This window comes from Dermacentor variabilis, chromosome 4 (genome assembly GCF_050947875.1).
Source record: "Dermacentor variabilis isolate Ectoservices chromosome 4, ASM5094787v1, whole genome shotgun sequence".
NCBI classification, from domain to species: domain Eukaryota; kingdom Metazoa; phylum Arthropoda; class Arachnida; order Ixodida; family Ixodidae; genus Dermacentor; species Dermacentor variabilis.
Window position 1 is genome coordinate 65,642,429 of NC_134571.1, and position 13,183 is coordinate 65,655,611.

Sequence of the window (13,183 nt, forward strand, 5' to 3'; positions counted from 1 at the left end):
CCTGGACTCCCGATCGGCTTCGGAAATTTGGACGCGTCGCGTGACTCTCCTTGCATGGTAAACTCCTTGTGGTTTTAGGTATAGCAACATTTGCTCGTCAGTGTACCACTTCGGTACTCCTCTAATAATTCACGTGTTTTGCAGGTACGAATTGGGCACTCGTGCTGAGATTGCAGTCCCTGAGATTGACTTGCAGCTGAGAAAGGAATTCACATGCTCTTCTGTTTGTACATCTAGAAGCAGGGCTCCTTGAGCAGTAAATCGGCTCCTACCTGGCGATGCGCCAAGAATTTTTTTTCAATTTCTGTAGACAGAACAATGGGATTTACTTTTTTCAGGTCGGCTCCTTCTGTGGCAGGCGTAACAATCACTGGGATTCGGACGGTCCTCTTCTTGCGGTGACGCACAAGCCTGAAGCCTTCATCGTCCAGATCTGTGATGTCAGCTATGTCACAATCGTCATTAAGCGTAGACTCGTCGTCTGTTTCTGTAGCCTTGTATCGCTTACAGTCACGGTTGCTCTCAGGGTCAGTCGGTGGCCTCTGGCCCGGTGTCAGGTCAGGCGTAGTCATGACGGAGCTCTCGCCGCTACCAGATCGGGCTCTTCTGCAGGCTCCTATCGAAGCGACGGGGGGCGAAGGCCCCCCCCCCTCCGGCCTCCGGTACGGAAGGTACCTTGGCGAGTCGTCCGACGTCTTCGACAAATCTATTTGACAAAACGTCGAAAAAATTCAAAAACACTAGGGAGCGAGACAGCAGTGCGACTGTGTCGAACCAAACTTCTTCTTCCTCCTATCAGTGACTAACGAATGTAACCGAAGCAATGGACCGTTTCATTATTATTACTACAGATTCTACATAAACGGGACTTCAGCATTACGGTGCCTCGCCGCATTGCTTGACTGCTAATTGCACTACCCTCCATAGTCACTGTGAGATCGGTTCTGCTGCAACTTATTTTCACTCAGGCGTCAGCTGCAGCAATTGAAGCACAAAGTCAGCTCAATGCTTTACGCTGTGGCTACTTCAGGATGTCACCAACTGGCAGGTGAGTGTCCTGGCTTGATAGTTTTGGAGAACTTCAGCGAATCGAACTCAATACCGCTTGAAGCTCGCGTATGTTGCATTTCTTGGCGTTTGTCAGGGTTGTAGCTATTACTTGAGAACTAGGCGATTGCGAAATTTTAAGATTGGAATACTAATCTTTAATCTTTGCTATTCGCTTTGTATTCGACAAATAATTGACTATTTGAAGTTGCTGAACATTCTTATTCTGTAAAGTTAAGACGCAACCAAGGGCTGAAAAAAGCTATAGGCCCCTGGTTGTGTCTTAACGTCGGGGAATAAGGTGAACCAACTCGCCAAGCAACAAGTATTGATATGCTGAATATTCGTTCCGTTGGAATACTATATGAGATCACAGTAGTGCTTGCAATCTACAGGATGAAATAAGGATGCGAATAGAGATTATATGGAATGATTCTACTTAAAAACAACAAAGGTTATTGCAACGACGAACTAGGGGCGGAATTCACTAAGCGGCGCTGTTCGTAAGCAATTTCATAGCCAAAACATCCTTACGCTGTGGTAAGGGTGCAACTGAAATGGCAGCAACCTTAACTTACGGCGTTGTGTGAGAGCGAGGAAGAAGCAAAACTCGGATTAAGCTACAAGAAATGAAAGTGCAGTTAACTGATAGCATGATCGCACATCGTGATATGTAGTTGAGGCTATATTTTTACGACAAATCACTGCCACCCCTGTTCGACAGCTTCTTTTCCCGCGCGTCTGACAAGCGCAACCGCGCTCACCTGTTCACCTTACCGCTGTCAAAAGAATCACAGTGGAAGCGTTACGCATTATTCTGACATTTCTGCGAGACAGGACTGTTGGACACATGGTGGCATCTCGAAAGTGGTGCTAGACTTATGATTTTTGCTAAACAATCATCACTTATCCACTAATCAGCTTCAATTTTGCAATTTCAACACGTGCAACAAGTAAGATAGTTTAGAAGAGCTATGAAAAAGGAAGTAATTCGCTCCTGATATCAAATCATAACTGGCTGCATGGTTTAAAAAGTGTTTCAACCATAGTTGCATAGACGCTTTGCTAAAGGGGCCATGTATCATTTTTTATCAACGTGGAGAAATGTACTTGAAGTGAAAAGAGGGTGTCTCAGAAATACTTTGTTTCAAAAAGTACTTCAGTGCGTTCAGCAGAAACTGAATTATTGGTAATCGAACACGGCTTCTGTGCTCTCGTTCCTTCTTCAATGCCTTTCACTGCGGAGGCTACGACAGAGTGGGTCGAGCTCACAACGCCCCGCCTTCTAAATGTCACCGCTACGCGCAGTACAAATTTCATTTTGGATGTTGACATAGACACCACGACTTCAGATTTTGGTGTCTACGACTCGCTAAACACAAGCCAAACAAGGAAGTCCTTAGCGAGCCGTAGTGCACTTAGCCAGTGGACTCATGGCGGCATCCCGCGGCGGTCGCGGCATCTAGACTTCATAGCCGGCCGCAGCTACCTATAGCAACCGCGTTGGGGCATCCGCTTTGTTACGAAATAGAGCTTCAGGGGCGTGAGGAGCAGGCTTTTTTTTTTTTTAAAGAGCGTTTGAGAGAAAGGTGACTTTTCACGCTCCGCTTGCCAGCTCCACGCAACGCGTACGACAGCAAAACTTGGCTGAGTTGTTCGCAGGAGAGTATGCTACCCGTGGACTATCTCACCAAGCACGAGGGGGGGTTCAGGGCCCCATTAATAGTGCCACAAATAGGTGACATGCATAAGAAGAAACAAACAAAACAGCCAAGACAGTGAGAGGGTGGTCGTTACACTTGCAGCTTAATCGGTGGAGCTCCGCATCCAATCCTTTTCTTTCTTTGTTTTCACTGACCGTTGGATCCCTTAAAATGAAACAATAGTAATTCTGGATGTCCTTTCTGCATGCTGAAATGTATTTAGGAGGCAAAATCACACGCCTCAGTTAACCTGAGGTTTACACATCCGCTGGCTTAGTGCAAATTGATAACAATACAACGAAGCTTGTCAGTACAACGTTCTGTATAGGCTTCCACATTTTTTAAGCAAACAGTGACCGACAACATGGAGTAATGTCCGTGTGGTGTGGGTCATGTGTGTGTTGCGTGTGCGGGCGCGTGCATTTTTGTTTCTTGGCGAGTGCTGCTTGTTTCAAAATGTGCCACAGCAGTTACCTGAAAATAGTCGTCTGGCTGGTATAATAAAAATTATATTCAAGTGCCTTCACACATGGTACTCAGATGCATCGGTAAACACTGCATTGATTTGTTCACTACTCTTCACAATAAAGAATTGGGCTAGAGTACTTCACTGAGCTCTGTACAATCATGCAGCGCCACTGTTATTTTTCGTGTCAATCACAGCATGACACCTTGAGAAAGGAACTAAGGTGCAGTGCTTAAGAAAGCAGCACAACGTTGCACCAGAACTTTTCTCCGTAATCAGGTGTCTCCACGCTTGAGCTTTAAAGTAAAAGACTTCAACAACGTAATGCCCAGGCCACCTTGAGTAATTTTTCAGCACCATTATGGTTTGATATGCAAGCCCGCTCTCTTATACTGTAGTAATAAATTCACTCTCTGTTTTTTTTATCGTGTATCTTATTTAGGCATCCTTTTTACTTGCTTTAAAATAAAATACTTTTCTATTTTCGTACGAAATGAACTCTAACCTGGCTCTTCTTTGAAGAATGATTTGCCACAGTGTTTGAGCTACCACCTGCTCTTTTTCACACGTAGCTTAATGAAACACCTACTTTCTTTCTCTATAATAAAGAAAACACGCGTTAAAATGAAACTAGAGTAAACAATTTTCAGGTGAGAACACTTTTGCTATTTCGCCACTAAGTGCCAATGCCCAAATATCTGACTTTTCACAGCTGTTTCCTTTTAAATCACAAGAGCATTCGATTCTATTTGCATTTTGAATATATGCACATCTCTTAAATGTGTACTTAACAATATCTGGACATTATGACCTAATATACGTTGCTCACCTAGCATAATACCTGATACATGCTGCGCACTCAGCTTGATGCTATTAGGTGTCGCAAATTTGTGCTTGAATACCCGCGGTCACTAATTAAAAAAAGTTACTGACAGAATCGGGAGAGTTCAGCAAATTAGCTATCACTGCCTATTGCACACAGAGCTCTGCGTATATATTTATGTAGCTTACCTTGCTTTGAAAGAGCTTGTGTTTCTTCTCTTATTCCTTATTCACGTACGCGTGCGATCCATGGCTAGTGAAATCTTATCTACAGCTTCGGTAATTGATTATTAAGCTGTTATAAGAAGTAGGAGAAAACTGGTGTTGCTTACTTTTAGAACCTAGTACGCATAAGGAGCTGTATCAATATTTCTCTGCTGATATTTACCTGCCAAAGGATCTTTTGATGTAAAATAAAACAAAATCTCGTTTTCTTCTAGAATGTCCTAAATTAAAGAATTTTCTTACAGCCACTGAGGGGAAAAGTGTCGACCATATTTACAGCAGTGCAAGAAAATTGCGTAAAGTAAAACAAAAGCAGCCGCACACGAGTGCTTGCGTGAACTTTGTCTTTTTACCTTACAGTTGAATAATTTCAGCTTTTGCCGCACAGCCTAATTTTTGTATCCAGATTAAGTGCATATTTAGAGGATACTTCAAATTTTAAATATTTCTGTAAGGCACGATACAGTATTCAAACTGGACAAAAGTTCATAGAAAAGTTGAGGCTAGAAGTGAGGAAGAGTGGCCGAAACTGGAATATCGACAGCAGCCGGCGTTTTGATGAAATAAATTTTTTCTCGGGGCGGCAACTGCCTTCACGAAGAAAAATTCCTTGTCAAAACGTTGGCTTCAGCGACAGTCCTGGTTCGCTCACAGTTTGTAAAAGTGTGTTTACACATGAAATTTCTTTACAGTGGAACAGAAGAAAAAGGTGAAATAGCAGAAAGATGTCAAGAGAAAACATAACTTTTATGCAACATAAAACAGATAACTCTTTTAAACACAAAATTTGCGTTAATATAAAACAACAAGAACTTCTTATAGAACAGAAAAAGAAGAAAAAGAAAAGAGAGCTTACAGAAATTTTCTGACAAATTTCCAGAACATTTGTTTCTTTAAGGAAACATTTTTTGCAGTGCTCTCTAACATATACGAAATTTTTCGACTACAGCGCTCTTTGCGGCGGCAGGCATCGCAATCTTGGTGATTTTCAAAACAGTTTTACCTTTGTGAGTGTGTTTCGTTCGTAAGATTTCTTTCTTACACCAAATTTACTCGTAAGTCCGCTTTTGGTGTCGAAGAAAGTGCATCTGAAAGAGACATGGGTTTGAAAAAAGTAGTCATGGAAGACGTATTTCAGGACAAGTTCGGCATCGAGGTAAAAAAGATAGAAAGAATACATCGCCTAGGCAGGATTAAAGACGGAGAAAGGAGGCTGGTTGTCATGAAATTGTATTACTATAAGGAAAAGGAGCACGGGATGAAAAACTGCTACAAACTGATGGGATTCTCCTACTCCTTCAGCAATGACTATGCACCAGAAACGGTGGAAATTCGAAAAAAGTTATGGGAAAGTGCTGCTTCGGAAAGAGCTAATGGGATGAAGGTTTCACTGATCAATGAAAAACTGAAAATAAAAGACAAATGGTACATTTGAGACCAAGCACGAGGACAGCATCAGGAGATAGCGCAAAGCAGGGACAAAACTGCCCGAAAATTTCACTGCTTCTCTGCAACTGTTGCTCCGGAGGGTGCTTCAAATTCTAAGCAGCACGCATAGCTGCGTCATCTTTTGTTGAATGCACGGAGTTTTGTAAATAAGATCACAGAACTTGAATCTATATTACGCTCTCATAATCCACACGTAGTTATTATTACAGAGACGTGGTTGAATAGTTTAGTTACCAAAGACTGTGTTGTTCCTCCAGTGTATAATATATTCAGATGAGATAGGGGCTCAAGAGGCGGGGGCGTAGCTGTAGTTGTGAAATCATCAGTTAGGGCCGAAATAATAGACTGTAGTCTTTCAGAAGCAGTGTGGTGCAAAATCTCATTAAATGGCGTTGCGTTCATAGTGGGAGGCATATACAGGGCCTCTGCATGAGTTCCTGGAAAAATTAAACGCTTTTTTGTGCACTCATTTGAATAATAATACAAGGCTAATAATGACTGGAAATTTTAATTTACCCCACATAAACTAGAAAACTCTCTCTCCCGGACAAGCGGAAGTTTCGAGTGCTGAAAAACTGCTGGAAATTATTATTTATCATAATTTACGGCAAATTGTTGAAGAAAATACACGAGAAACCTTATATTCTAAGTTATTGTTAGACCTTGTGTTGCTATCTTGTAAAATAGCTGCTAATAGTGTGTCAGTCGAACCAGCAATATTGGGCCACAAAATGATACCTGTCGATATACCAATCGATATACCCAGTCGTCGGCGATTACCTGCTTTTAAACTTATAAACGACTACGTACGGGCCGACGATACAACAATAGCAGATAACTCTATCATTTAGTGAATTTGAACTTGCGCCATCTAGTGAATCTGTAGAAGAATTGTAGCAACGCTTCAAGGGAATCGTTAAGTATTGCGGAGATAAATTTATTCCTATCCCCATGAAGAAAACAAAGCAGCATAGCCCATGGATAACTCGCGAAATAATACATCTAAAACGCAGAATTATACTATCACGCAAAAATAAACAAAACCCAGCCCAGGTGTCCAATTTGCGTGCTCAACTAAAGTTAGCGTTACGGAAATCTAAGCAAAAGTACTTTAACCTAACGCTTCCTCGGTTCCTGAAATCTTCGCTACAAAAGTTTTGGATGCGCTTAAGGGAGAAAAAAGAAGAGGTACACCTGATAAAAAGCGGATATCAAATGATCACGGTAAAGACGCAAATATCAGACTGCTTCGACGTATTCTTCCAGTCAGTATTTACAAAGACGAGAAGAGAGCAAGGAAACAGTGAGCGCAGTGAATTGGGCACCTGCGCAATGTGCCCACTAGAAATCACTCAGGCTGGCATATTTCAGCAATTGCTTACACTTGATGCCAAGAAAGCAAGTGGGCCAGACGGGATCCCAAGTGAATTTTTACGGCGATATGCTGAATGGGTGTCATTTTACCTAACCATAACCTTGGAAAATTCTTGGAAACCATTTCACTACCTCAAGATTGGCGTAGCGGTGTTGTGATTCCGGTTTTTAAATCCGGCAGCCGAAATCAAGTTAGCAACTATCGTCCCATATCAGTTACTTCTGTGACTTCTAGGCTTACAGAGCATGCAGTAGTAAATCATATTATTTTCCTTGAAGCCAATAACTTTTTCTTTTCGTCAAACATAGATTTCGAAGCGGATTATCAACTATATCGCCACTCATTGAGACGGTTCATGATTTTTATCTAGCTTTGGATACCTGCGAACAAATTGACGTCATCTGCATAGATTTCGCCAAGGCCTTTGATGAGGTACCGCATGGTAAATTGCTTCTTAAAATACAGAACACAGGTATTGCTCTAGACATTGTGAACTGGATTGCAGCCTATTTGAATGGTCGTGTACAATCCGTTTGCATTGAAAACATCATGTCTCATTCACTAGAAGTATTGTCTGGGGTTCCACAAGGGTCAGTATTGGGGCCGCTATTGTTCTTGATTTACATCAATGATATTTCCAGTGTTCTGGAATCACGTGTTAAAATGAAACTTTTTGCCGACGATTGTTTGCTTTATACGACAGTGGCAGATAAAAGTGAACAAAGGAAAATTAATCGGTGCCACCACGGTTTACAAGAATGGTGCATAACATGGGGAATGAAAATAAATTATTCGAAATCGACGTTTGCTCATATAACAAGAAAGAAAACTGTGCCTCCCTTTGACAATAAAATTGGTGACAACTCTTTGTTGAATGTACGTAGCTTAAGGTACTTAGGGGTCATCATTAATCATGACTTGAGCTGGCGCCTCCAAGTGGAGGAGGTCTGCTCTAGGGCTTACAGGGAACAGTTCTTTTTTTAGAAAGTTGCAGCATGCACCAACACATTTGAAGCTCAATGCGTACAAAAGATTTGTTCACCCGGTTTTGGAGTACGCCTCCCCAGTTTCGAGCCCTCAGCAACTGTACTTGCGAGATAAACTCGAAAAAATTCAGAGAACCGCGGTGCGTTTTGTTTGTTCGCGTTATCGGAGACCCGATTCTGCAACACAAATGTTGAAATGTTGCGACTTGGAATTGCTAGAAACACGACGAGAAAAACAACGAATGAAATTCTTTTTCCAGATAACCACAAATCAAATAAGAATAAACAAAGAAACACATTCACCACCCTTTAAAACACAGTGCGCGTTTAAACCACAGTGCTAGTGCACAGCCTTATAAAACACGCCTTGATGGTTTTCAATACTCGTTCTTTCCTTCGTGTATTAACATATGAAATGACCTTCCGGACTGCAATGTAACAGCACAAAATGTTAGCGAATTTTATACTTTATTAGAATTGTATTACAGGCAACGGAATAATTAAGAATTGATAAGGCTTACTGTTATTCATTGTATACTGTGTATATTTGTTCATCCTCCCTGTAATTTGTGTTTGACAATGATGTATAACGTTGTATTGTCGGTCCTGAAATTTATCTTTTTACTTTTTATTTTTATTTCGTCTCCTGTAATGGCCCTCAAGTGAAGGGCTACAGTATTCCTAAATAAATAAATAAAGGTATAAAGAAAATTTAGGTAAGCAGTTTATTACTTACCCTTTCTCACAATGCTCGATTCCTTAAAAACTATGTTTGGTGTAGTTACGTTGCACTTAGCTCTTTGAAACAACACTACACTTACTGTACACTCACTGTGCACTCACTGTAAAGGCAAATAACCCAAAGAGGGCATTTTAAGGCCTGCGACCTCCCTTGAGCCTACATGCCTCAAAACAGTGCTCCCTTTCAGTGATGTAGAAAGCTTCAGCGTCCTCCATTTCGCTCCCTCGCGATATGTAGATAAAAGAAGGCACAGCCTCAATTTCAAATCTGTTTAAAGAGAGCTTACAAGAAAGAAGGCTCCAATTAGCATAAAGAGAGTTTTATTTCAATTCTACGTCTTATTTTATGTTATTTTACACATCAGTAGAAAATAAATGAGCAATCTGAGATTATTGTCCAAATGTTCTTTCTTTCCTGCAATGTTAGACATTTCCAGAGAAGAAGTGAAATTTTTCAAGGCTATATATTAGACCATGTGTTCGTCTCGTTAACCACAATGTCCTGTAGCGCTGCAAGAACGCCCCCGACATCCGAATTCTGGAGCAGGACCATGCAGAACTTCGACGGCTTCAGCCACAGAAGGTCCTCACTTCTGTTTGTTTTCCTATCAACTGAAAGTGAAACTTAAGGCAAAGCTAACGAAGCGCCAGTGTTGTCGGCGCTGGTGACGGCACCCGTTTCGTTCTCCGTATATAGGTACGTGTGTGTTTGTGTGTGCACTTTCGACAGAGTTTCGGCGACAATCGGAGATTGTTTTGTATACTGTGATACCTTTATGCTGCACAAAATAACTACCTGCGCCGGTTCCGAACACGGCGGAGATTGGCCGCTGCGAAGCCATCGCCTTGTCGTGATCTGTGTGCTACAATACACTGTTGTGGTTCTCCACACGGCCTTGCTTGGGGCATTCCCTACTCCACCACGATACGCAAGCGACTAGCGAAGCATCATCCACAGTCCTAAAGAAATATGGGAGCGCGTACGGCGTCGACTGCTTTGGAAACAGGGCGTTTCAGATTACCACCCTAAGAAAAATGTTAATACAAAAACTAATAACCTATGAGATTATTGACCCTAATGCAGTCTACTAGGTGTACTACTGTATTAGACGAATGGATCGTCTGGCGTATTGGTCAATTAGCCTAATAGGTCTATTGGCGTGAAATATAACGTTGTAATGCATCAGATACAGAACGAAAAACAGGCATCGTTGCTAAAATTACTAGAAGAATTTATTAGCACAGCATGGTACTTTTGCAGATTCCTCTTTCAAGATCTTCGTCAGGTCAGCTATCTTGATCGCCAGATTTTTCAGTCGTCTTCGACAAGAGGACGTCCTTTTCATGAAATGGTGAAACAATTCATGAGCCCTTCTACTTTGTGAAGGGCGATGACCAGCGAAGCTGCTCAGCGCACGACACAGAGGTTAAAAATTTATTCATTAAATTATCGGGTTTTACGTGCCAGAACTGCGATCTTATTATGAGGCACGCCGTAGTGAGGGACTCCGGAAACTTGGACTACCTAAAGTTCTTTAACTTGCACCTAAATCTAAGTACATGGGTATTTTCGCATTTTGTACCCATCGCGCGACCTCGTGCTTGGCCGGTCAACACCATAGCACTAAGCAACCACGGCGTTTTACACATAGGTGACAGAATTTTCAACAAAGGTACAAACATATTTATTGTACTGATCTGTAGTCATCGTGACAACATAGGCACGCACATCCATTCGCGTATCACTTCTGTTATTAATTATGTCCGTCACGTAAGAAAACGAATCGCTCATACCGCCTTAAGCAATAGCTCATACTCCTGTAAATGTGCCCCTCACCTCCCATTATGACGACATAAGATAAATTATACGCTAGAATGATGAACAGCAAAAGAGCCAGCTGTGAAAGAAGACGACGACGCTCAAGCTTCTGTTGATGATGATAGTTTGGGTCTGAGGTGTGACAAGGCTCGCTTAAGGGCGCCTTACAGGTCCCCGAGCCCACATGGGTATGTGCCATTGAACTTGGACCCTTTCTGAGATATCACCAGGATCAGCTCACGTGATTATAGTTTCCACACACGGATGGCATGAAACACCGTATTTTAGCCCTATACAGCTCCGCCTCAAATAAAAAAAAATTGAGCATCAAAATACACACATAAAGAAACATTTAAATAGAGGGGTGCTAGTTCTACCACTAAAAGCATAAGCTGACAAAATTAGCTTCTGGAAGGCTGTGGCTTGGCTATTACCAAACCAATTTCAAGACGAAGTATGATATCTAGCTCGAAATGTATATCATAACGAAAAACGGTACCACCTGACACGATAGAAGAATTAGAAAACACAAAATTAACATAAGACGTTCGGTGTGTTACATCGAAACTGTAGGCAGGTAAGAAACAACTCTAGGCAGAAACCTTGTATGGCTTTGTCGGAAGCAGGCATGTCATTGCTGCAACGCACACAAGAATCGGCCCGATGACACTGTACCATCCCTGTCATGTTTGGAGAACCTGAATATCCTTCAGCACTTCTGACTGAGGGCGGCGGGGGGGGGGGGTCGAGAGGGCTGACTGACCGACCCGCCCTCCCTGCCCCCAATGATGGCGACAATTTCTTTTTAAGCAATGGCAGTGAATCTACAGAAATACAACTTGACTGGAATTGTATGACCACATTTGCAAATGACAACAGTCGAACGTAAAGGACTCACTTTTCCAAGCATTTCGTTGCAGTGGATTTCGCCTTCAATATTTCTTCACTGTATGTGTGATTGTAATAACATTCATTGCTTTGACATATTGCAAGGAGGACGTTTCCCGGTGTCTTTTCACACATAGACGAGCGGAACTGTGGCCTCGTCTTTTTCACAATACTAAATTGTCACTCGCACTCTGCATTGTTGTGTGGTATGGACAAAACACCCAGCATAGCTTCTGCAGTGCGGCTTAAATTTAACAACCCGTCTGGACCTCTCAGCTGCAAGATAACTGTCCACTGAGTGCATTCTCTTTCTTCGTTCAATTTATCAGCAGAAATGGTGCAACCCTGCAGCTTTAAAAACTATATTTATTAAGCATCAAGAGCTTTGACAAGAGTATCTTGCATCGATGGCGGCAGCATGGCTGGAAACTGCTCCACATAGAAAAGAGCATTTCTGAAAGACATGATATATATAGTCTTGATATTACCGACCTCTGTATGTAGCACAGTAGCATCTTCCACTGGAAAATTGAGGCGGATGTAATCGCATGCTGTGGTGAAGCAATTTCGTACAGCACTGTAAAATTCCTGTGGCTTCTGTGGTTTCGAACCAGTTTCTTTTCCAATGGCCAAGTCTTGGTCATTCTTCAGAGGTTCACTGCTCTGGTACTGGACGCTTATCAAGTTTCCCTGCTGCTTTAAAACAGTCGGATTCACAAGTTTTGACAGGATGTTTTCGAGCAGACCAAGCAGGTGAGACCACAGCACATGACTCTGAGGTGCCTGTGTCTGCAAACACGGGTCCACCCTTAAAAATAACACTGACAGTGTTTTGCAGAAAAATACAGTATGCTTTACTGAGTTCAGAGCTCATGAAAACAAAAATTCTCTCATCACGAGTTATGCAGTGCCCATCAGTTCTCTCATCTTCAGGGTTCTTGGGTTTGTTTGCTGGCGGCTGCATAACCTGGTCAGGGGGGTTCTTTCACTTGGACTCGCAGCCAGCAATTTTTTTCTGCTGCAAATCGTGCTTGAGTGCCGTCTACCTTTGGAATGCTATAGCATGCAAGAAAACTGGCTCTCTTGGTGTGCTTCTTCACCTCACTTAGAAAAAAAACTGAAAAGGTGCACCCAATGGTAAGAGCAGCCTGGCGAAACATTTCGCAACATAGAGCCACTTTTTCGGGACGTGCTTCCACACTTTCTGCACTCTTTCTCATGAATTGTCTGGAACTACCGAAGATATGTTTTCCTCGTGGTGCTGGTTTTCAAATCAATTAAAAATACCTGCAAGAGGTTTGTCCACTTCTGAAGACAGGGACGACGCTGCCTTTTCAGCTGCAAGGTCTATAATGTGGCACGGACAACCAATTTTTATTATATTTCCTCGAACTTCCATTAGCGCTGCAGCCTCGCCGTTCCTTTTGCCCAACATAACATTGGCATTGACCATACAGAAGTTTACGCATTTCTCAGTTGGGATAACACAAGACACCAGAGCATCCGTAATCAGTTTTCCTATATTGCACCCAGTTGTTTGCCCTTATACGGTACCTAAGCAAAGCAGCCTGCTGTCAACAAAGCCTGTATCCTGCACGTAAAGCGTCAGGAAAAACACGGGGAAGGAGCGAGAAGGAAATTCAAGACAATGAGAAAAACGTG